This window comes from Nicotiana sylvestris, chromosome 10 (genome assembly GCF_000393655.2).
Source record: "Nicotiana sylvestris chromosome 10, ASM39365v2, whole genome shotgun sequence".
Lineage (NCBI taxonomy): Eukaryota > Viridiplantae > Streptophyta > Magnoliopsida > Solanales > Solanaceae > Nicotiana > Nicotiana sylvestris.
The window spans coordinates 38,314,131-38,337,197 of record NC_091066.1 but is presented as its reverse complement, the minus strand read 5'-3'; the positions used below and the strand labels follow the sequence as shown (position 1 = coordinate 38,337,197).

The 23,067-nt window shown below is 39.0% G+C and overlaps 1 long non-coding RNA gene across 1 annotated transcript; it reads left to right on the top strand.

Moving 5' to 3' along the window:
* The first annotated feature begins 21,874 nt into the window (after nt 1-21,874).
* On the top strand, nt 21,875-22,987 carry LOC104246692 (uncharacterized). Its single transcript, XR_716026.2, has 2 exons — nt 21,875-22,522; nt 22,621-22,987. It is a non-coding gene; the product is annotated as an uncharacterized lncRNA (long non-coding RNA).
* The last annotated feature ends 80 nt before the right edge of the window (nt 22,988-23,067 follow it).

The following is a 23,067-nucleotide window of genomic DNA, read 5'->3' as shown; positions in this document are numbered from 1 at the left end:
ATATGAGTATTCCAACCCAGTAAGTAATAAGAGTAAATAAAGACTGAGCTGTAAGAAAACACGTCAACTACGTTATAGCACCACAGTGATTACAACATGTTCCCAAATCAGGATACCATTCAAATCATTTAGGTGTTAAACTCCCAATTTCCGAAAAATCCTTTAAAAATTATCTTTCTAGCCTTTTCAATATAGGCTTAATGAAATATATATATATAGTGAAAGTGATGAAATTCATAATCGGCCCCTCGGGCGAAACATAGTTCGTATACAGTCCCTCGGCAAAAACAGAAATTCTTACCCATTTCCTAACTTAAAAACTTCAGTTTAAATGAAAGTTGTTTAAAGCATTTGTTCAACATTTTCAATAGAGGCTCGGTTTGAAGATGAGTGAAAGCAGTAATTAAATCAACAAATTCGATAGAAACTCACTTTAAGGAGGAGTGAAAAATAGTAAGCACATAAACAGGCCCCTCAGGTAAAGCATCACTCATGTACGTGTATATCTATATCCCCTCGGGCAAGCCTCTCAGTCACTCATGACTCAAATCTTACCGGTTAGCGCTCACACTCAGCACTCACACTCAATAGGTACCATATAGTAACTGCTGCGGCGTGCAGCCCGATCCATATGTCGCTACAGCGTGCAGCCCGATCCATATACCGTTGTGGCGTGCAGCCCAATCCATATATATATAGTCGACTGTGCTCACTGGGGGTGTGCAGACTCCGGAGGGGCTCCTACAGCCCAAGCGCTATATCGTTGCGGTGTGCAGCCCGATCCAACATATCGCTTCGACGTCCAGCCCGATCCATATACATATATACATATATATTGTTGCGGCGCGCAGACCGATCCATAAATATATAATCCTTACAACCAGGACCCGGCCTCTCTCAGTCATTAACCTCACAATCAGACCCTCGATCTATCTCAGTCATCAACCTCACAGTCAGACCCTCGGTCTACCTCAGTCATCAACCTCACAATCAAACCCTCGGTCTATCTCAGTCATCAACCTCACAATCACTCGGACCATCAGTAAAATAGGGAACTCAGCCCAAACAGCTTTCACACACATTTTTTTTAAGAAGTAAAGTGATAAACCAGATTTGAACAATAAACAGGTAAAACATGACTGAGGATATGCTTTCATAACAAATAGAGTGAGGAATAATAGTAAAAATGCCCCTAAGGGTCTCAACAGGTAGGCACGAGGCCCCAAACATAGCATACAGCCCAAAATATAATCTCAATCTCTAAAATATGGAATATCATAAGATTTCAAATCAAATACGCGACTTAAAAGTCGTACGGGACGGACCAAGTCACAATCCCCAATAGTGCACGACTCCACGCTCGTCATCTAGCGTGTGCGTCACCTCAAGGTAGCACAACGATGTGAAATCTGGGGTTTCAAACCCTCAGGACAGTATTTACAATTATTACTTATCTCGATCCGGTCCAAACACTAGCCCGCTATGCCTTTTCCCTCACGCATTGACCTCCAGATGCTCCAAATCCTGCCACAATCAGTACATAACCATTAAAATATGCTAAAGGAATAAAGCCCACTCAAAAATATCCAATTTACATCAAAAATCCAAAAAATGCCCAAACCCGACCCCCGAACCCACGAGAAATCCGACAAAAATTACATCAATAGAATCCTCATCCTCCCACGAGTCTATACATATCAAGAACATCAAAATCGGACTTCAAATGGCCCCTCAAATCCCAAATCCTAGGTCTCCAATTATAAGCCCTAGTTCTTCAATACTAGGCTTAAATTCCATGATTAATTAGGTAGAATTCACACAAAAATCGAGTATTGAGTTCAAAAATCTTACCTCCAGGTGTTATCTCTTGAATCTCTCTTCAAATCCTCTTAAAAAGCTCCAAAATCGCCCAAAAATGGTGAAAGTTAGCCCCAAAATCGAGGACAGTGGCTATTTAAACATTCTGCCCAGACATCAAAAACCTTATTTGCGAACGCGGTCAATGCCTCGCGTTCGCGAAGCACAAAATAACATTGACCAAAAATTCTTCTTCGCGATCACGAATGCGATGCTTCCTTAGACAACTCTTTGCGAACGCACCCCTTCACCCGTGAACGCAATGAATAACCTGACCTCAAACCCAGCTGACCACTTTCCTCTACGCGAACGCGGAGCTTCACTCGTGAACGCGATGACCAAACACTCAGCCCTTCGCGAACGCGGAGCCTTCCTTGCGAACGCGAAGGCTAAAATTCCAGCCTTCACCAACTAACCTTTCGCGAATGCGAGGACCTACTCGCAAACGCGAAGGTCTAATTATCTGCAACACTTCAGCTGAATTTCTGCAATTCCAAACAACATGAAATGGTCCGATTGACCACCCGAAACTCACCCAAGGCCCCCAGGACCTCAACCAAACATGCCAACATATCTTGTAACCTCATTCAAACTTGTTCCAACGTTTGGAAGGCTCCAAACAACATCAAAACACCCAATTTGCATTGGATTCAAGCCTAAGAATTCCAAATTCTTCTAAATTATGCTTTTGATCAAAAAAGTCTACCAAACCTCGTCCGAATGGCCTGAAATTTTGCACACACATCACAAATGATACAACGGAGCTACTGCAACTTCCGGAATTCTAGTGCGACCCCTATATCAAAATCTCACTTATCAACCGGAAAATGCCAAAATCTCAGTTTCGCCAATTCAAGCCTAAACCTTCCACGGACTTCCAAAATGCATTCTAATTATGCTCCTAAGTCCCAAATCACCTAATAGAGCTAACCAAATCATAAAAATTCTGATCCGAGGTCATATATAAACAAGTCAAATCTTGGTCAAACCTTTCAAATTTCAAGCTTCAAACTGAGAACTGTTCTTCCAAATTCGTTTCGGCTACCCTGAAAGCCAAAACCAATGATTTACATAAGTCATAATACATCACACGAGGCAAGTCCTGCCCGGGAACTGGCGAGCAAAGTGCAAAAGCTCAAAACGACCGGTCGGGTTGTTACACAAATGCTATAATAGTTCGGCGATGATCCCGCCCAAAAGGTTCCAAAGTTGTAATTCAATCCAAATCATTTTTACCCAAATCCTTTCAAGTCCTTCCACTCAATCGGTGAAAATGTTCAAGAATCGGGAAATACAGCTACTTGGATCCAATACAATAAAACTGAGAGAAATAAAATGAGAGAGTCTTATTGACGATGAATTTCTGAGAGTCGGATGGATTACATAGATCAGGCATCCAATCCAAAAGGCATGTCACGTTCATTGATGTTCGCATGCACTCCAAATAAATCCTTCTTTCTTCTCCCCGAAAGGGATACCTCTCGTTTAAATTCATTATCCTGCCTATTGTCTATTTTTCTTTGAATCCCTTTCGGTCTAACTCTATTCCGGAACTGAGACAAAGAAAGGATGGCAAGATTGTTTTACAGGGCTTTCGTTTGCATGAGCTAATGTGCAATGAGGCACCCAGCCTCGTTAGGGGTATCAAGTCAACTTCAACCGGCCATGTTGGCTGATGTTTTGAAATTGAAAACTTTTGGAAGTTGAAAAGGTTGAGTCCCACGTGGCTAACTGTCTCGGCAAAGATTTGAAAAAGCCAAGGTACCCCAAATGCTCTGAAATTGAAGTTGGAAGAAAGAAGCCAGAAATGAAAGGCCTATAAAGGCGAAATAAAGTTGGAAAAGGTTAAGTCTCACGCGACAAGCCGTTGCAGCAAGTTTGAGGAGCCAAAAAGTTTCCCAATGCTCCGAAGTTAAAATGGAAAAAAAAGAGCCAGAAATGAAAGGCCTACAAAGGCGAAATAAAGTCGAAAAGGTTGAGTTCCACGTGACCATCCGTCATGGAAAAGTCTGGAAAAGCTAGAGATTCTCCAGGATCAGAAATGAAATTGGTCCTTAGGGAACAAGCAGTTGCAGTTGAGATCTTCATCAAAGAAGCCGGGCCGAGATCAAAACAATCAAGGCCACAAAACCAACCACCGTTTCAAACTAACAATTGTTCTTTATTTGAAAACATGAAACAGGTGCAATCCAAAGCAACCTTGCAAGAAGCAGGTGCACCCAAAAGAAACTACGCAAGGGCTAGAAACAGTTTTGCAGGAATAATCAATCCAAAAAGGAAGTCTCTTCCAAATTCTTTCCTGCATTATTACTCATTTTTCTTAAATAAAATATATAAAAAAGAAAAAAAAAGAAAAGAAAATTCAAAAACATGGTAGCATAGGGTCCCCAATCTCTAGTTACGTTTTTTCCAACATAGGGTTTCCACTCCCTAGTTAATTTTATTTTAGACATAGGGTCTCCACTCCCTAGTCTGTTTTTCCAACATAGGGTCTCTACTCTCTAGTTGATTTTATTTTAGGCATAGGGTCTCCACTCCCTAGTCTGCTTTTCCAACATATGGTCTCCACTCCCTAGTTGAAGTTATTTTAGGCATAGAGTCTCCATTCCCTTGTCTGCTTTTCCAACATATGGTCTCCACTCCCTAGTTGAAGTTATTTTAGGCATAGGGTCTCCACTCCCTAGTATATTTTTCCAACATAAGCTCTCTACTCCCTAGTTGAAGTTATTTTAGGCATAGGATCTCCACTCCCTAGTCTGTTTTTTCAACATAGGGTCTCCACTCCCTAGTTGAAGTTATTTTAGATATAGAGTCTCCACTCCCTAGTCACTTTTCCAACATAGGGTCTCCACTCCCTAGTTGATTTTATTTTAGGCTAAGGGTCTCCACTCCCTAGTCTGCTTTTCTAACATAGGGTCTCCACTCCCTAGTTGATTTTATTTTAGACATAGGGTCTTCAATCCCTAGTCGCTTTTCCAACATAGGGTTTCCACTCCCTAGTTGAAGTTATTTTAGACATAAGGTCTCCACTCCCTAGTCACTTTTCCAACATAGGGTCTCCACTCCCTAGTTGAATTTATTTTAGACATAGAGTCTCCACTCCCTAGTCGCTTTCCCAACATAGGGTTTTCACTCCCTAGTTGAAGTTATTTTAGACATAGGGTCTCCACTCCCTAGTCGCTTTTCCAACATAGGGTCTCCACTCCCTAGTTGATTTTATTTTAGGCATAGGGTCTCCACTCCCTAGTCTGCTTTTCCGACATAGGGTCTCCACTCCCTAGTTGATTTTATTTTAGGCATAGGGTCTCCACTCCCTACGCTGCTTTTCCAACATAGGGTCTCTACTCCCTAGTTGAAGTTATTTTAGGCATAGGGTCTCCACTCTCTAGTCTGCTTTTCCAACATAGGGTCTCCACTCCCTAGTTCAAGTTATTTTACACATAGGGTCTCCACTCCCTAGTCTGATTTTCCAACATAGGGTCTTCACTCCCTAGTTGAAGTTATTTTTGGCATAGGGTCTCCACTCCCTAGTCTGTTTTTCCAACATAGGGTCTCCACTCCCTAGTTGAAGTTATTTTAGACATAGGGTATCTACTCCCTAGTCGCTTTTTCAACATAGGGTCTCCACTCCCAAGTTGATTTTATTTTAGGCATAGGGTCTCCATTCCCTAGTCTGCTTTTCCAACATAGGGTCTCTACTCTCTAGTTGATTTTATTTTAGGCATAGGGTCTCCACTCCCTAGTTTGCTTTTCCAACATAGGGTCTCCACTCCCTAGTTAATTTTATTTTAGACATATGGTCTCCACTCCTTAGTCTGCTTTTCCAACATAGGGTCTCCACTCCCTAGTTTAAGTTATTTTAGACATAGGGTCTCCATTCCCTTGTCACTTTTCCAACATAGGGTCTCCACTCCCTAGTTGAATTTATTTTAGACATAGGGTCTCCATTCCCTAGTCGTTTTCCCAACATAGGGTCTTCACTCCCTAGTTGAAGTTTTTTTAGACATAGGGTCTCCACTCCCTAGTTGAAGTTATTTTAGACATAGGGTCTCCACTCCCTAGTTTCTTTTGCAACATACAGTCTCCACTTCCTAGTTGAAGTTATTTTAGATATAGGATCTCCACTCCCTAGTCACTTTTCGAACATAAGGTCTCCACTCCCTAATTGAATTTAGTTTAGACATAGGGTCTCCACTCCCTAATATCTTTCCCAACATAGGGTCTCCACTCCCTAGTTGAAGTTATTTTAGACATAGGGTCTCCACTCCTTAGTCTGGTTTTCCAACATAGGGTCTCCACTCACTAGTTAAAGTTATTTTAGACATAGGGTCTCCACTCCCTAGTCACTTTTCCAACATAGGGTCTCCACTCCTTAATTGATTTTATTTTAGACATATGGTCTCCACTCCCTAGTCTGCTTTTCCAACATAGGGTCTCCACTCCCTAGTTGATTTTATTTTAGACATAGAGTCTCCACTCCCTAGTCGCTTTTCCAACATAGGGTCTACAATCCCTAATTGATTTTATATTAGGCATAGGGTGTCCACTCCCTAGTCTGCTTTTCCAACATAGGGTCTCCACTCCCTCGTTGATTTTATTTTAGACTTAGGGTCTCCACTCCCTAGTCGTTTTTCCAACATAGGGTCTCCACTCCCTAGTTGAATTTATTTTAGACATAGGGTCTCCACTCCCTAGTCACTTTTTAAACATAGGGTCTCCACTCCCTAGTTGATTTTAGTTTAGATATAGGGTCTCCACTCCCTAGTTGATTTCATTATAAATATAGGGCTTCACTCCCTAATTTCTTTTTCCCAAGGATACACAATCCTGATTTTATTACTTTCAATAAAAAAATAGTTTAGATTTTTGTTACAAATAACTCACAAAATTTTCCTAGTGAAAACTGGGGCAGAAAATTTCGTTCGTTTATTTGCTTTGGTGCCTGAATAGGTTCCACCGTGAGGCACAAGGTTTAAGATGACCAAAAGAAAAAGTCTCAACCCAAGTGAAAGAAAGGAAGAACAAGAAAAGAAGTTGAACTCTAAGTGCAGAAGCGGAGAAAAGATGCGGACTGCCCAAGATATGATTGAAGTCAAAAGCTGTGCATGTCCCGCCTTGATCCGAAAAGCTGAAGAAAAATGAACCAGCGTCGCAGCTAATGAGCATCAAGATTCATATCACAGTCTGCAGAAAGAACCAGCCAAGACTCAAGATCAAGCTTCAGAAGATTTATAGATAGGAATCTTGTAACTCGTTGTTGATAGGTTTAGTTAGTCTTTTTCATTTTTGATTTTGATGTTATAATAGGACCGCGGACTGGAGCCTCGACGGAACCTCACTCGAATCTCAAACTCATCACTCCATCATCCTCCCAAAACTACACCGACCTGATTCATTTATAGCCAAGGATATGTAGGCAACCTCTGAAGCAAGGTTCGGTCAAATATTTTACAAAATGCTTCCAAATGGAGTTTCAAACGGGCAAAAATTGCTCGTAATTGCTCACTTTATCTTTGCCCAAAAACTCATCATGTTTCCGAGCAAAGAGGGGCAGCTGTGAGCACCTAATTTTTGCTCTACATAAAAATAACTCCTAAAAATAGACCAAAATAATTTTAATTGATTTCTAGGAGTTTTTCTTTATTTAGTTGCATTTCATGCATGTTTAATATTTTAAAATCATAGAAAAATGATAAAAAATGTTACCCTTTAATTTCATGTCATTTTAGGTCCAATTTGCATGTAAGAATTAATTTTATTACGAAAAATCACAAAAATGGTCATTTTTACATATTTAGCTTTGTCTTTAGAAAGTAGTATTTTTATTCAGTTTTAAGTTAATTAGTTATTTTAATAGATAAACAATTTTAATTTTTACAAATTATATTGATTTAGAATTAATTTATGATTTTATTAGATTTTTAAAATCAAAGAAAACGAAAAAAGGAAAAAAAAAAGATTTTGATTTAGTCTTCCTACCCCAAAGTTAATTAGCCCAAATTAGTGACCCAAATTCCTTCAAACCTAAAATATTGAGCTCATACCCATTCTCCATTTGACGTAACCTAATTCCTACCCCTAAAAATAACACTTAACTCCAAAATTAAAAAAAAAAAGACCTAGACTAAAAAAGGAAAAACGACGCAGCAACATTGGAGAAAAACACGTAGCAGCTGTTGCTTTCTTCTTCCTCAGCACCAAATGCAGCCTTGTAGCCATGAGCTAGGCAAATAGGTTGTAGCAGCTGCCCTTGAGAAGCCATAACTCCTCCGCATAATGGCGCACAACCTCCATTTGTTTACCATGTAAATTCACCGTTTCTGTAGTCATGAAAGCTCCATATTCTTCATCCAAAATGAAGCAACTTCCACCATTTTTATAGCTCCAAAAGCACCATGTTCTTCACCCAAAAATCAACATTAAACCATCCTAATAAGCCCCCCCCAAAACCCAGCTCTAAACAACTCCAAAAACTGCCCTCAAACCACCCCTAAAACATTCCTAAAAAGCCCAAAAACCATAGCTGAAGTAGTAGCTAAAATCAGCTGCAAAACCAGCTCACAAACAGCCCCGAATCAGCTGCAAAACACAGCACTCAAACCAGCCAAAAACCTCATTTAAAAGCACCTCGAAGCTGCCCCCATTTTTGAGTCGAGATCGTCGCATAGTTATGATTCGAGTCGAAGTCTTCCGACGAGTTTTCTCCAGCGAGGTTGCTAATCAAGTTTCCGTCAAGTCTCAGCTTAATCGTTGAGATACACGAGCTCAAAATAAGAGTATTGTCTTAAAAAGATCAATTTTCTAACTTTCTATTTTAGTTGAGTACTACGTATGCTTGCTTCAGTGTAAATCATTTGATGGCCTCATTTTGGTTAAAGATTTTGAATCTACATTAAATGCTTAGTAAGGTCTATTTCTATTCATGCCATATCATTTCATTTCTTTTAGTTTCATATGCGACTTTAAGGCGATTTAATCCACTTAATAAATCTCATGCTCTTGATTTGAGCCTTTGTTAAATTCAATTACTGAAGATAATATATTAGGTTGACAAAGTGATGTGTTGTGATCCTCTGTTAAAGTAATGAGCCATCCGCTAGCTAAGAAAAAATTAAGCCATTTGGTAAAAATGCAGCAAGTTTGGTTTGTTCAATTGTTGTGAGCCGTGGATTGATTTTCGAAACATTAAACTTGGGCCAATCAAATTAATCTTACTAAGTCCCAAAGTAGTGAATATGTTGCTGGCCTATTTCTTCTTTATATAATAACAAAGCTAGCCTACCTTTCCAAAATTAATCTATTTCATGTTTTTTTACAATAATTTCCATAACTCTTGGCCTTACAATAATCTCAAAGTAGGAAATAATTCATGAACATCGTAGCTTGCTTTAGGCGCGATTAATGGATAAATTATCGTGACTATGATTACAATTCTCGTGGCATAGTCATAATACGTAAATCCCAATTCGGGTGTACATTTCATGTGACCTGACCATAACTTCGAACATTAACTAAAATAAACATGTTGTAAATCGCGGGTGCATTTCATGTGACGTGATTTGCAATATGTATGAAACAATGAGTGCACGACATTGTGACTCATTCAAATAAATTTCATAAATAATTAAAAGCGGTTATAAAGCTAAAAATGCACAATAGGTTTAAAACATGTAGTAAATCAGATAATGCCAATTATTAATAGATTAAGCGATCGTGCTAGAATCACGGAACCCAGGAATGCCTAACATCTTCTCACGGGTTAACAGAATTCCTTACTTAGAATTTCTGGTTTGCGGACTTTTAAAATAAAGTCGAAATTTTCTCGATTTGGGATTTTATAATAAACCGGTGACTCGGGACACCAAATAAACTATCCCAAGTGGCGGCTCTGATTAATAAAATAATCTCATTTCGAATAATGTCACTTTAATTGGAAAAACTCCCATATACCCTCCGGTGGTAAAAAGGAGGTGTGACAAGTGATAATTTTAAATAAACAAACCGTTCGATCTTGTACAAAAATAAATGTTACAAAATCCTAAAGGCAAAATATTTAAAATCCCCTAAATTTGGCACGGATTATTGGTTAAACCCTTGAACTATTCGTTACCTTAATTAGTTAATTGCCCTCTGGACTTGGTTATTCCGACATTTGTTGTCACGACCCAAAATCCGACTAGTCATAATAGTACCTAACCCAACCCCCTAGGTAAGCCAATTAGCAACTATCCAATTCAAATAATATTTAATAAGAAAATTAGGTAAAAATTATGTGAATCATATACATTTTTCAAGGACTTGTAGTACAAATCATAAGCTTCTAAAAATAAAATTTACAAAGCTGGTATGAAGTAAATACATAATCTGTTCGAAAAACACATAAACAGAGTTTTATGAATCTAAGGTTACCATGAACAAGAGGAAACTGCAACCGGAACGCAAGTACATCTTAAAATCCAGCTCCCATCGAACACAACAACATCAGCAGCCAACATCTGCATGCAAAGTACAGAACTGTAGTATGAGTACAACCGACCTCATGTACTCAATAAGTAATAAACCTAACCATAGGTTGAAAGTAGCAACGAGCTGGAACAAAGGTCGGGTCCAACACCATTAGCCAACAATAGTTCATAACAATGTAAAGCAAGTAATAAAAGAAGTAATTCAGAGATAAGAAGCTCAGCTTATTCATAGTTTCCCAAAATAGTTCCGCTTTTCAAGTATAACAGTGAAAACCCAAGTCTTTTATCGATATTTGCCAAAAATATGAGTGACTTAAAAACTGTAATTTTTTCAAAAGCTTTCCACGGTAAATGCTTCATTTTCAAATGGGATGAAGAAAATACATCTCTATGCCTATATTCAATATGTGTGAGAAGTCATGAATGACGTGATACGTACAGCATGAGGAAAAATGCATACTCTCAGAGTATCAATTCACTCAGTCCTCTCAGTCACTCAGTCCTCCCAGTCACTCAGTCCTCACAGCCACTCAGTCCTCCCAATCACTCATCACTCGGCACTCGGCACTCGCACTCGCGCTCAGTAGGTACCTGCGCTCACTGAGGGTGTGTAAAGACTTCGGAATGGCTTCTTCAACCTAAGCGCTATAACAAACCAATCATGGCATAAATTAGTAAAATATGCTGCGGCATGCAGCCCGCTCCCATTATAAATCAATAAAACATGTTGCGGCGTGCAGCCCGATCCCATAAACATCCTCACCATCAGCCCCTCGGCCTCACTCAGTCATCAATCTCTCTAGTCTCTCGGGCTCTCAATGTCATGAAAATCAACCCAAAAATAATGATGTGATGTATCAATAAATGGTAATAGAGACTGAGATATGATATGCATATGAATGCGTATGACTGGGTATGTAATACAATGAAAGCAGATAGCTCAAAAGCAGAAACGACCTCAGTGGGTCCCAACGGGATAAGCATGAAGCCTAGACATGGATTCTAACATGGATCACAACTCAATAGCTCTAGTACATAGAGATTTCATGGTTATAGATGAGGTCAGCTAACAACACAGTACCACAAAAATAGCGGAACCACAATTCACACAGTGCACGCCCACACGCCAGTCCCCTAGCATGTGTGCCCCCTTAATACCAAACACATAACATGTAATTCGAGGTTTTATACCCTCAGCACCAAGTTTAGAAGTGTTACTTACCTCGATCAAGCTAAATCCAATACCGAGCAGGATAAACAATGCTCCAAAAATACCATTACACGCGTACTGACCTCCAAACGGCTCAAAACTAGCCAAAAGTAACTCAAATACATCAAATAATGCCAAAGGAAACAAACTCAATCGAAAAAGGTCAAATCTTTAATCAAAAGCCCAAAATCGGCCAAATATCCCAACCGAGGCACACACCTCAGAACCTGAAAATTTTACAAAATCTGACAATCCATTGAATTGCAAGTCCAACCATACTAGTTTCACTCAAATCCGGCTCCAAATCGATATTCAAAACTCAATAATTCGTTTTATGAATCTTTAGGCTAAATCCCTCATTTTCCTCTTCAAAATTCATCAACTAATTGCCAAAAATAAAGATAGATTTATGAAATACAATCAAAATCGAGTGTAGAATACTTACCCAATCCTTGTGATGAAAATTGCTCCAAAAATCGCTCCATGTCCATAGCTCATTATATGATAAAAATGACCAACCCTCGAACTTATAACATTCTGCCTAGAGATTTCTGCATTTGCGGACAAATCATCGCATCTGCGACTACCGCGTCTGAGGTAAATGTTACGCTTCTGCGACCACAACTAACCAGCCGACCTCTCACACATGCGGAACTATTTTTGCTTCTACGCACTCGTAGGTGCGGCTCTTCCTCCAAATCTGCAATAATTTCCAGCCAAGCCTGCTACGCTTCTGCGGCCAATTGTCTGCATCTGCGGCTGCGTCCATTCTTCCGCATATGTGGAAACACCAGAACCACAAATCTTCAGCAATGTAACATGAAATGAAAATGATCCGAACCTCGTCTGAAACTCACCCCGGCCACTCGAGACCCCGTCCAAACATGCCAACAAGTTCCATAACACAACGCGTACCTACTCGAGGCTTAAAATCACACATAACAACAACGAAACGACAAATCGCACCCCAAATCAAACTTGATGAACTTTGAACTTTTCTACTTCCATAACTCGTGCCGAAACATAGCAAACCAACCCAAAATGAACCCATACGTCCACACACAAGTTCCAAATGACATAACGAAGATATTCAAATTCCCGGAACTACAATCTGAAACTGATATCCTCAAAGTCAACTCTCGGTCAAACTTATGAACTTTCTAAACCTTCAGATTTTCAACTTTTGCCAATTTTTGCCGAAACCTTCTAGAATCATCCGAATGCAAATTCGGGCATACGCCCAAGTCAAAATCACCATCTGGATCTAACGGAACCATCAAAACTTCATTTTGAGGTCAAATTCACAAAAGTCAAACTTGGTCAACTCTTTCAACTTAAAGCTTCCTAGTTGAGAATCGTTCTTCCAAGTCGATTCCGAATAACCTGAAAACCAAGACCGACGATTCACACAAGTCATAATACATCATATGGAGATATTCATGCCCTCAAACTACCGAGCGAAATGCAAATGCTCAAAATAACCGGTCGGGTCATTATATTCTCCCCTACTTAAACATATGTTCGTTCTCGAACGTGCCAAGAGTCGTTCCAAAGCCATCAAATTGCTGTGTAACCTTACCATGCACATACCCGGGGGTTATCCCATGTCACCCTATTCCATATAGGCCCGACAACACAACATACTGAAGATCATTACTCCAACCTTAGCCTGTAACCCAAAATCCCATTTCTAGTATCCAGAATTTCCTATAAGACCCGAACCTCGCAATCTACACACTGTATAAATCTGAACAAGTTGTATCACGCCATAAACATAGCCCAAGATGCAGTCACAGGATATACCATATAACTCAAATACTCACAGCAATAATTTGCGACCACAATACTGCTCGAAACAAACTCGGTACCGATAATACAGATCATATCGAACAAAACCTCATTCTGAAACCTTTGTATACTACAGATGATGAAAGAAACACACAGAAACTCATAACCATTCATCAGACCAACAAGTGATGGAGCTCCCTCTCCTTCTACAAGATATTTCTAAGCCGAATTCTGATATTATCCTTTCAAATATACCGTAATCAAATCCGATAGCACCCATCCTAGATCCGACGACCTCTTCTTATCAAATACCAGCTACTCTACTGACATGCCACACCAATACTACCCAGCCATAAAACGGTGCAATTCGTGCACCCATATGCAATAATTCAAATGTACTCAAACATGGAAAATGACTCAAACGAGAGAACTGCCCTACAAGCTCAATAAGTAAATCCACAACACAATGCTAAAAACCCATCACACACTATAGAACCATAACACATGATCTAACACAAAAGATCATATCTCAACATAACTTCGCTGCAATGCAATACCCCATCCAAACACTGGTCCATATAAAGTACCTCAAGTAACTCTGCTCAAAATCAATAACCACGCGCAACTCGACATCAAGTACCCAAGATGAGTGACCATAACCACGAAGAGGCAAATGACACAATGCTACACTAACCTGAAAGAACATAAGCAATGCGCAACCAATCATGCATCACCTAAATACCTATGTCGCTCAATTTCTGCTAGAATACCCAAATAGAACCGCAACATGTATGCATATAACCGCGAATCACAACTCCTCGTAGTGCAGAAGAGTAACTCACAGATCACATGAGGACATGAATAAGCTCAACAACAATCAAATGGCATATCCCTCAATAATAGCAGTATGGAGCCAAACAATCCGACCTGGTGTAGAATACACATCCTAATTGGCCTACCAATGGGCCCCAGATCAACTCTGGTCATCCACGAATGGATAAATGATCCTCCGAAGGTCCACAATGACCTAACCATAACATATACCGCCCTCTGACTAGCTTGGCCATATTTTTCACAGTCCACAACCACGAATCAATCTGCTCCTGAGAACTCCCATTCTCTAAATCCACAGAACACACAAATCACCATATCTTATCCTATCTCCACTACCCGAATGACTAACACATCTCTCGTGCACGATCATCCCACAAGGAATACTTCTCTAATTCTTCCGTGCCATATCGTAAAAATCTGAGTATCAGTCGTCGATCAACCAGACGAGTACCACAATACCAATGAGGTATCCATAAATCAAAACACAGTGCCCCTTTTGAAATGTACACTCTCCTCAAGCAATACCAAATAGTAATATCATTCACTTAGTCGCCTGAAACCGTCCATGTTGCCTAATAATTCATAACCTTCCTTCCAAGATTGAACCTCGACCTTACACATGCAGATCTGAATCCCACACAACACACCGCATCAATCATGTCATCATAAGAAAAGTGCGAGTATCTCATAATTCACCCCAAGGCATAAGCAAACTATATACCCAATTAGCTAGGAACCTTTCATTTGATCTCATCCAGGAGAAAATCATTTTACGCCATATGTTCCTCACGCCAGTAGGAAATATACCCCTTGAACCGTGGTAGTAACCATCGAGAACACCTTGAAACCCCTTTGCACATAACCAAGTCATCAGAACTGAATCCCTCTAACTCAACCAAGAAACGCAGGTCGCTAAAACCCAAGAGCATTTCCACAAACACCTATAGAGACTCACCACATCATAAGTACCTAAAGAACCGATCATACCCATCACTGTGCCAATCCAACCTACTATCAAACTGTCCTATTTCTCCAAGTTCCTTCCGAATAACCCTCAAGTTGACACTTATACTTGCTAGAACACCATGATCCTTAACCAAAACTCACCCTATGAACTCTAGTATAGAACCACACCGCCCTAAGGCCTATAAGCCGCTGAATTTCCCTCTTAAGTACCCCAAAAGTACCACAACCAAGATACCCACTCTAAAGAGACCTTCTGCGAATCTAAAGTTGTTTCCTTCCTCTTTCTGATACTGAAATGTAGAATTCATAAAGATATAGAAATACCGCGAGTCTCGACACCATCCAATGTAAATCTTAGTTTCTAGCCATATACAAATCTTTAAAATTCCCTAGTGCTACATATAAATTTTGAATCCATTAGAACCATTCTCGAGAGTCATCCACTCTACTCAAATCTCAATTGTGCCGCCCATACAAGCTGAACAACCTATGCCCCACTAGCACAACAACACCCAGACAAGTAATCCACCTTAACACTGCCAAGAAAATTCCTACTCCCTGCACACTACATCTTTCTCGAATAACCACTCAATCATTCCACGCTTTCCATATACACATAGGGTGTAATACAACCCGTATCCAGAAATTCCCTTACTCGAGTCATCCTCGATCTCAACCTCTATAAGTCATAACTAATTCATAAGTATACCCCAACCCGAAACCAATATAATACATAACCGTGCAATCAACTCGTCGATAGCAGACTCCCCCACTTGGCTCAAAGCCAAGGAATAAAACATCTTATAACTTATAGTAATAATACCTTATTACTGTCATAATACCGCAGTGAGATTCAACTAAATCCTTTATAAGCTCATGTAACACAAACCATCTAATACCTCAAATCATCTGCAAATTACGCATTCACCCCTGTAACAGTCAAGCCAACTCCCATAAGCGATCTAAACTCAAATTTCACAAATATAACCCATTGGTAGGAAAGGAAGCCTCCACACAACACCATAAAAATCACACATCCGTAGATTACCTCACAGGTTATAACCCAGATGCTTAGCCTTAACTGATATCTCTTTATACCCTTCCACAGTCACAACTACTATATAATCACTTAATCTTTCTGATTCTGAACTCATCAACAAGAAATGAGAATCTAATTCGTTCCACAATTAACCATCATGAAAGATCCTTCAACACACCCATAACCCGAGATTGTATGCTAAATCAAGACAAAAATCAAGCACCCAATTTACATCTCAATCAAACTCTTTTCGTCATATTCAAACAAGTTGAACACTTCCCGCAGTCACAATATGCTCACCATATAGCCATCCAACCCCTCATCGAACCACAAATTACACTAATAGGGACACTACCGGACTTATAAGTCCAAAAGCACGTGCTCACACAACCGACATCTTCGTGCTCAAGCTACAGTCAAAATCCAGCCTCAAATCCTCCAAACTGGCCCATCATCAACACACAAAAATTGCATCTCGCACTTCACCCATAGGATCACAAGTCATCGATGCAAAGCTGATACCGAGCGCTCATGTGCGCATAAGAATGCGTGGAAGGAATTCAAAGGGTTATGCTTCAAGCTGAATCAATATTGCATGATAAGGAAAGAAAGATGGGAAGTTTATCCTAAATCCCTTGTAGCCTCTCAAAGATAGGTATAGACGTCATCATACCGATCCGCAAGACTCTACTAGACACTTGCTCATGAATTGTAAAACCTATGAACCTAGAGCTCTGATACCAATCTGCCACGACCCAAAATTCGACTAGTCGTGATGGCACGTAACCCAACCCGCTAGGTAAACCAATTAGCAACTATCCAATTCCAATAATATCTAATAAGACAGTTAAGTGAAAAAAAATTATCTGAATCCTATACATTTCTCAAGGACTAGTAGTACAAATCATGAGCTTCTAAGAATAGAATTACAAAACTGGTATGAAGTAAATACATCATCTGTTCGAAAAGTACATAAACAGAGTTTTATGAATCTAAGGCTACCATGAACAAGAGGCAGCTACAATCAGAATGCAGGTACGTCTTCAAATCCAGCTCCCATCGAACACAACAACATCAGTAGCCAACATCTGCACGCAAGGTGCAGAAGTGTAGTATGAGTATAACCGACCCCATGTACTTAATAAGTAACAAACCTAATCTTGGGTTGAAAGTAGTGATGAGCTGGAACAAAGGTCGGGTCCAACACCAATAGCCAACAACAGTTCATAACAACGTAAAGCAAGTAATAAAAGAAGTAACTCAGAAATAAGAAGCTCAGCTTATTCATAGTTTCTCAAAATAGTTCCTTTTCAAGTATAACAGTGAAAACCCAAGTCTTTTATCGAAATTTGCCAAAAGTATGAGTAAGTTGAAAACTATAATTTTTCCAAAAACTTTCCAAGGTAAATGCTTCATTTTCAAATGACATGAGGAAAATACATCTCTATGCCTATAGCAATATGTGTGAGATGTCATAAATGACGTAATATCGTACAACATGAGGAAAAATGCATACTCTCAGAGTATTAATTCACTTAGTCCTCCCAGTCACTCAGTCCTCCCAGTCACTCAGTCCTCACAGCCACTCAGTCCTCATAGACACTTAGTCCTCCCAATCACTCGTCACTCCACACTCGCATTCAGTAGGTACCTTTGCTCACTGGGTGTGTTACAGACTCTAGAGGGTCTCTTTCAACCCAAGCGCTATAACAAGTCAATCATGGCATAAATCAGTAAAACATGTTGCGGCATGCAACCTGCTCCCATCATAAATCAATAAAACATGTTGCAGCATGCAACCCGATCCCATAAACATCCTCACCATCAGGCCCTCAGCCTCACTCAATCATCAATCTCTCGGGCTCCTAATGTCATAAAAATTGGCCCAAAAATAATGATGTAATGTATCAATAAATGGTAACAGAGATTGAGATATGATATGCATATGTATTTGTATGATTGAGTATGTAATACGATGAAAGCAGATAGCTCAACAGTAGAAACGACCTCAGTGGGTCCCAACAGGATAAGCATATAGCCTAGACATGGATTCTAACATGGATCACAGCTCAATAGCTCTACTACATAGAGATTTCATGGTTACAGATATGGTCAGTTAACTATACAGTACCACAGAAATATCAAAGTCATAATTCACATGGTGCACGCACACACGCCCATCACCTAGCATGTGTGTCACCTCAATATCAAACACATAACACGTTATTCGAGGTTTTATACCCTCAGCACCAAGTTTAGAAGTGTTATTTACCTCAATCAAGCTAAATCCAATACCGAGCAGGCCAAACGATGGTCCAACAGTACTATCACGCATGTACCGACCACCAAACGGCTCAAAACTAGCCAAAAGTAACTCAAGTACATCAAATGATGCCAAAGGAAACAAACCCAATCGATAAAGGTTGAATCTTTAATCAAAAGCCCAAAATTGACCAAAAGCCCAACCCAGGTCCGCACCTCGAAACCTGACAAAATTTACAAAATCTGACGACCCATTCAATTACAAATCCAACCATACTAGTTTCACTCAAATTCGACTCTAAATCGATGTTCAAAACTCAAAAATTCGCTTTATGAAACTTTAGGCTAAAACCCCCCATTTTTCTCTTTAAAATTCATCAACCAATTGCCAAAAAAGAAGATAGATTCATGAAATGTAATCAAAACAGAGTGTAGAACACTTACCCCTAACTGTATGATGAAAATTGCTCCAAAAATTGCTCCATTCCGAAGTCCATAGCTCAATATATGATAAAAATGACCAACCCTCGAACTTATAACATTCTGTCCAGTGATTTCTGCATTTGCGGACAAATCGTTGCATCTGTGGTAACTGTTTTGCTTCGGCGACCACAACTAACTAGCCGACCCCTCGCACATGCGGAACAATTTTCGCTTCTGCGCACTCGCAGGTGCGGCTCTTCATATGCATCTGCGATGATCTCCAGCCAAGCCTACTATGCTTCTGCGGCCAATTGTCTGCATCTGCGGCCAATTGTCTGCATCTGCGAACTCGCATTTGCGTCCATTCTTCTGCAGATGCGGAAACACCAGAACCAAAAATCTTCAGCAATGCAACATGAAATGAAAATGATCCGAACCTCGTCCGAAACTCATCCGAGCCACTCGGGACCCCGTCCAAACATGCCAACAAGTTTCATAACACAACGTGGACCTACTCAAGGCCTCAAATCATACATAACAACAACGAAGCGACAAATCGCACCCCAAATCAAACTTGATGAACTTTCAACTTTTTAACTTCCATAACTCGTGTCGAAACATAGTAAACTAACCCAGATTGAACCCAAATGTTGGATGCAAGTCCCAAATGACATAACGAAGCTATTCAAATTCCCGGAACTACAATCTGAATTCGAATTCGATATCCTCAAAGTCAACTCTCGGTCAAACTTATGAACTTTCCAAACCTTCAAATTTCCAACTTTCACCAATTTGTGTCGAAACCTTTTAGAATCATCCAAATGCAAATCCAAGCATACGCCCGAGTTCAAAATCACCATCCGGACCTAAAGGAACCATCAAAACTCTGTTCCAAGGTCAAATTCACAAAAGTCAAATTTGGTCAATTCTTCCAACTTAAAGCTTCCTAGTTGAGAATCGTTCTTCCAAATCGATTCTGAATAACCTGAAAACCAAAATCGACGATTCACACAAGTCATAATACATCATGAGGAGCTACTACCGAGCAAAGTGCAAATGCTCAAAACGACCGGTCGGGTCGTTACAGTTGTTATCCCCTAGACAATCTCATCCTAAGAAAGTGGCATGCAGTCGATTGCCATGTGGATTTATCCTTTTCATGTGGCATTTTTGAATAATAAAAAACATCTTTTAACTTTTTAAGCGTATTCCTTTTTAGATAATCTTTATCAAATAAAATTTATAATAAAACTTGGTCAGAACTTCTTTATTTAAGTTGAAACTTTTCTTTAGCTAAAAAAGATGAAGTTTTAGTTAATTTTTTTAGATTTGACCAGAAAAAGAATAAAACGCAATTAAAATAAATAGTTATGGCATCGAAAAAAGATATAAAAAACATAGCATTAAACACTTTATTATTTTTGCTAAAAACTTTTATTTAGCTAAATATTATGGAGCTCGAAGCAAGTATTTTTCATAGATTTTGCCCGGAAAAGAATACACAACTGAAATAAAATAGTTATTGCTTCTAATGAAGAAATAAAAAGTTACACAATTACAAGCTCATTATTTTGGTTGTACCTTCTTTATGTGGTTAAAAATAATGGAGTTGAAGCCAAAAAAAATTACTGATTTGGCTCGAAAATAAAGACACACAATTCAAACAAATAATTATTATATCTAAAGGAAAATACCAAGAGATACATAATTAATACTCTATTAATTTAGCTAGAAGTTTATTTGTCTAAAATGATGGAGTTCCAGCCAAAAAATTTACAAATTTTGCCCAAAAGAGAAGATCAATATGCAGTTAGAATAAATAGACATTATATCCGTAGAAGAAATTAAAAATAATAAAAGTTAAGGTAAATTACACATTGAATATTAAGATGAGCAAAAAAAAAGATACATAATTGTAACAAATAAATTATTACATATGACTATACGGCAATTAATTATAACGGTCAAAAAATAACTCACTTGGAAGCTAATTTTTCTTTAGTCTCACGCGCTTAAAAGAGAATGTATTCACACCTCTTTGCTACATCAGCGTCCAGGGAGGTAATGACTATTAAATAGTCAAGTTCAGGGGATAGTTAAGACCACAATGTATATAATAATCCATGCTACGTAAAAAGAGCACAAGCATTTTATGCATTTTTTTTATATATATGTTTTCTGTCCATGGTAGCTGAAAGATAGAAAAATATATGTTACTCTCCTCAATTGTTACAGGGAAACCACCCTTCGTTTTCGCTGAGATAAGATACATGAGAGATGGAATTGATAGTAGGTTTGAAATTTTGATTGATAGTAGTTTCTAAGTACAAGAGGAGGGAAAAAATTGGAGCCTAATAGATTATTTCGTATAAAAGTAGTAATTATGTGTAGAAGAGAAGCGTTGGCGTAACTGGTAAAGTTGCTGCCATATGACTAGGATGTCACGGGTTCAAGCCGTGAAAATAGCCTCTTGCAGAAATACAGGGTAAGGCTGCGTACAATAGACCCTTGCAATCACGTAATGCACCGGCTGCCCTGCATAATACATAATTAAATGAGAACTTCTCTATTAGTGGCAGTTGGATTCATAATGTAACATAGATATTGTAAAAATTTCAATAGAAATCTAAACCAGAGTTTCATAATCCAATCTGGATTACCAGATGTCCCTCCTTAACCAGCACAAAGTTTTATTCTGTGCTTAATTTCTCCATCTCAAACCAAACAACCCCTTAAATTAAAGAAATAAAATAATACAATGCGTGAACTCATGTTTAACGTAAAGTATAAGTTACATTTGTTTATATTTCACGTGATTAGTTGCAGTCAACTACTAACATTAAGATTTAATTAACGTAACATTGCAATCCATTATATTAACACAGCATTTAATGCGTGACATGTGTGGATTCCGAGTTCCGATTTATGATTTATTAAGCCTTGAATATGTTTGGTTTTCTTTTCTTAATAAAAAAATATTCTGATATATATTGCATCAACTTTGTTTATTAATGCGTCAACTTTTATTAAATTTCTTTCTGAGCATTAAACCTATTAAAAACCTCAAGTGGGAGCTGCTAGAGTAGTTAATGAGAGAGGGAAGGATTAGAGATAGTGAAGAAGGGAAGTTCTATATATTTATGTGATATTTCATGAGAACACTTACTATTATCTTTCAATTTCTGTAAATAATATATTGTTTCATATGATTTGCTCATTTCTTCACGGTTTTCCTCATGATGACTGCTGGTCATTGACTCTCTCTATCTCTTGCTCTCTAATTCGTTAATTACCTGTTGTAGTGGCTTTGGTGAATAATGGTAGATTAAGGTCATGTCCTCGGTCGGGGCTGGGGCACATCTTCAGCTTAGCAAAGACATGACCCTTGATAGTGGGGTGGAGGTCGACGATTAGGGTATAGGTTAGTTAGTAGTCGAGTTTATTTCCTTTCCACACCTGTACTTCCTCCCTAGTTCTAGTACTAGTGTTCTCTTTGCTTCGTTTTATTTTCTGGTTGTTGTTACTATTTCGTTTGCCGCAGTTCTCTGTCGTAACTGCTGTGATTTTGTTGTATTGAGCCGAGGATGTTTCGGAAACAGTCTCTTTACCTTCACAAGGTAGGAGTAAGGACTGTATATATACTATCCTTCCCAGATCCCACTTATGGGAGTATACTGGGTATGTTGTTGTTGTTGTATCTCTTGCTCTCTAAATTTGTATTAGGTGCGTATCATATATATCTAGTTCTAATGTATTCCCTTTTAAATTGATTTTAGTCATGATCTTACAGAGTATCTTGCTTCGTCCTCAGTAACAAAAGCAATTGCTACGAGAGACAGCTCGAATCATGGCATTAGAGGCTTAGAAAGGAAACTAGTTTCTCATCCAAATGATCTGACTTGCTGGAGACCATGTGCTTGTGACTCTGAGTGTTCTGATGGTTGGATTTGTACATTGTGCGAATGGGATATTCTTTTTCGCCAGAAGACGTGTTCTGCTAGCTCCTTCACATTCTCGATAGCAGGTCGAATGTGGCTTTGATTATATTTCTTTTACTTGTTCTCGTCGTCCCCCACTTGTGGGATTATACTGGGTTGTTGTTTTTGCCTGTTTGAACAAATTAATATTGGGTTCATCTCCAAAGTCTTGCATTGATAATGGCCTGATCCTTGTCACTAAATGTGTACTAGTACTACTATATCTTTGCTCTACGATTCTATATT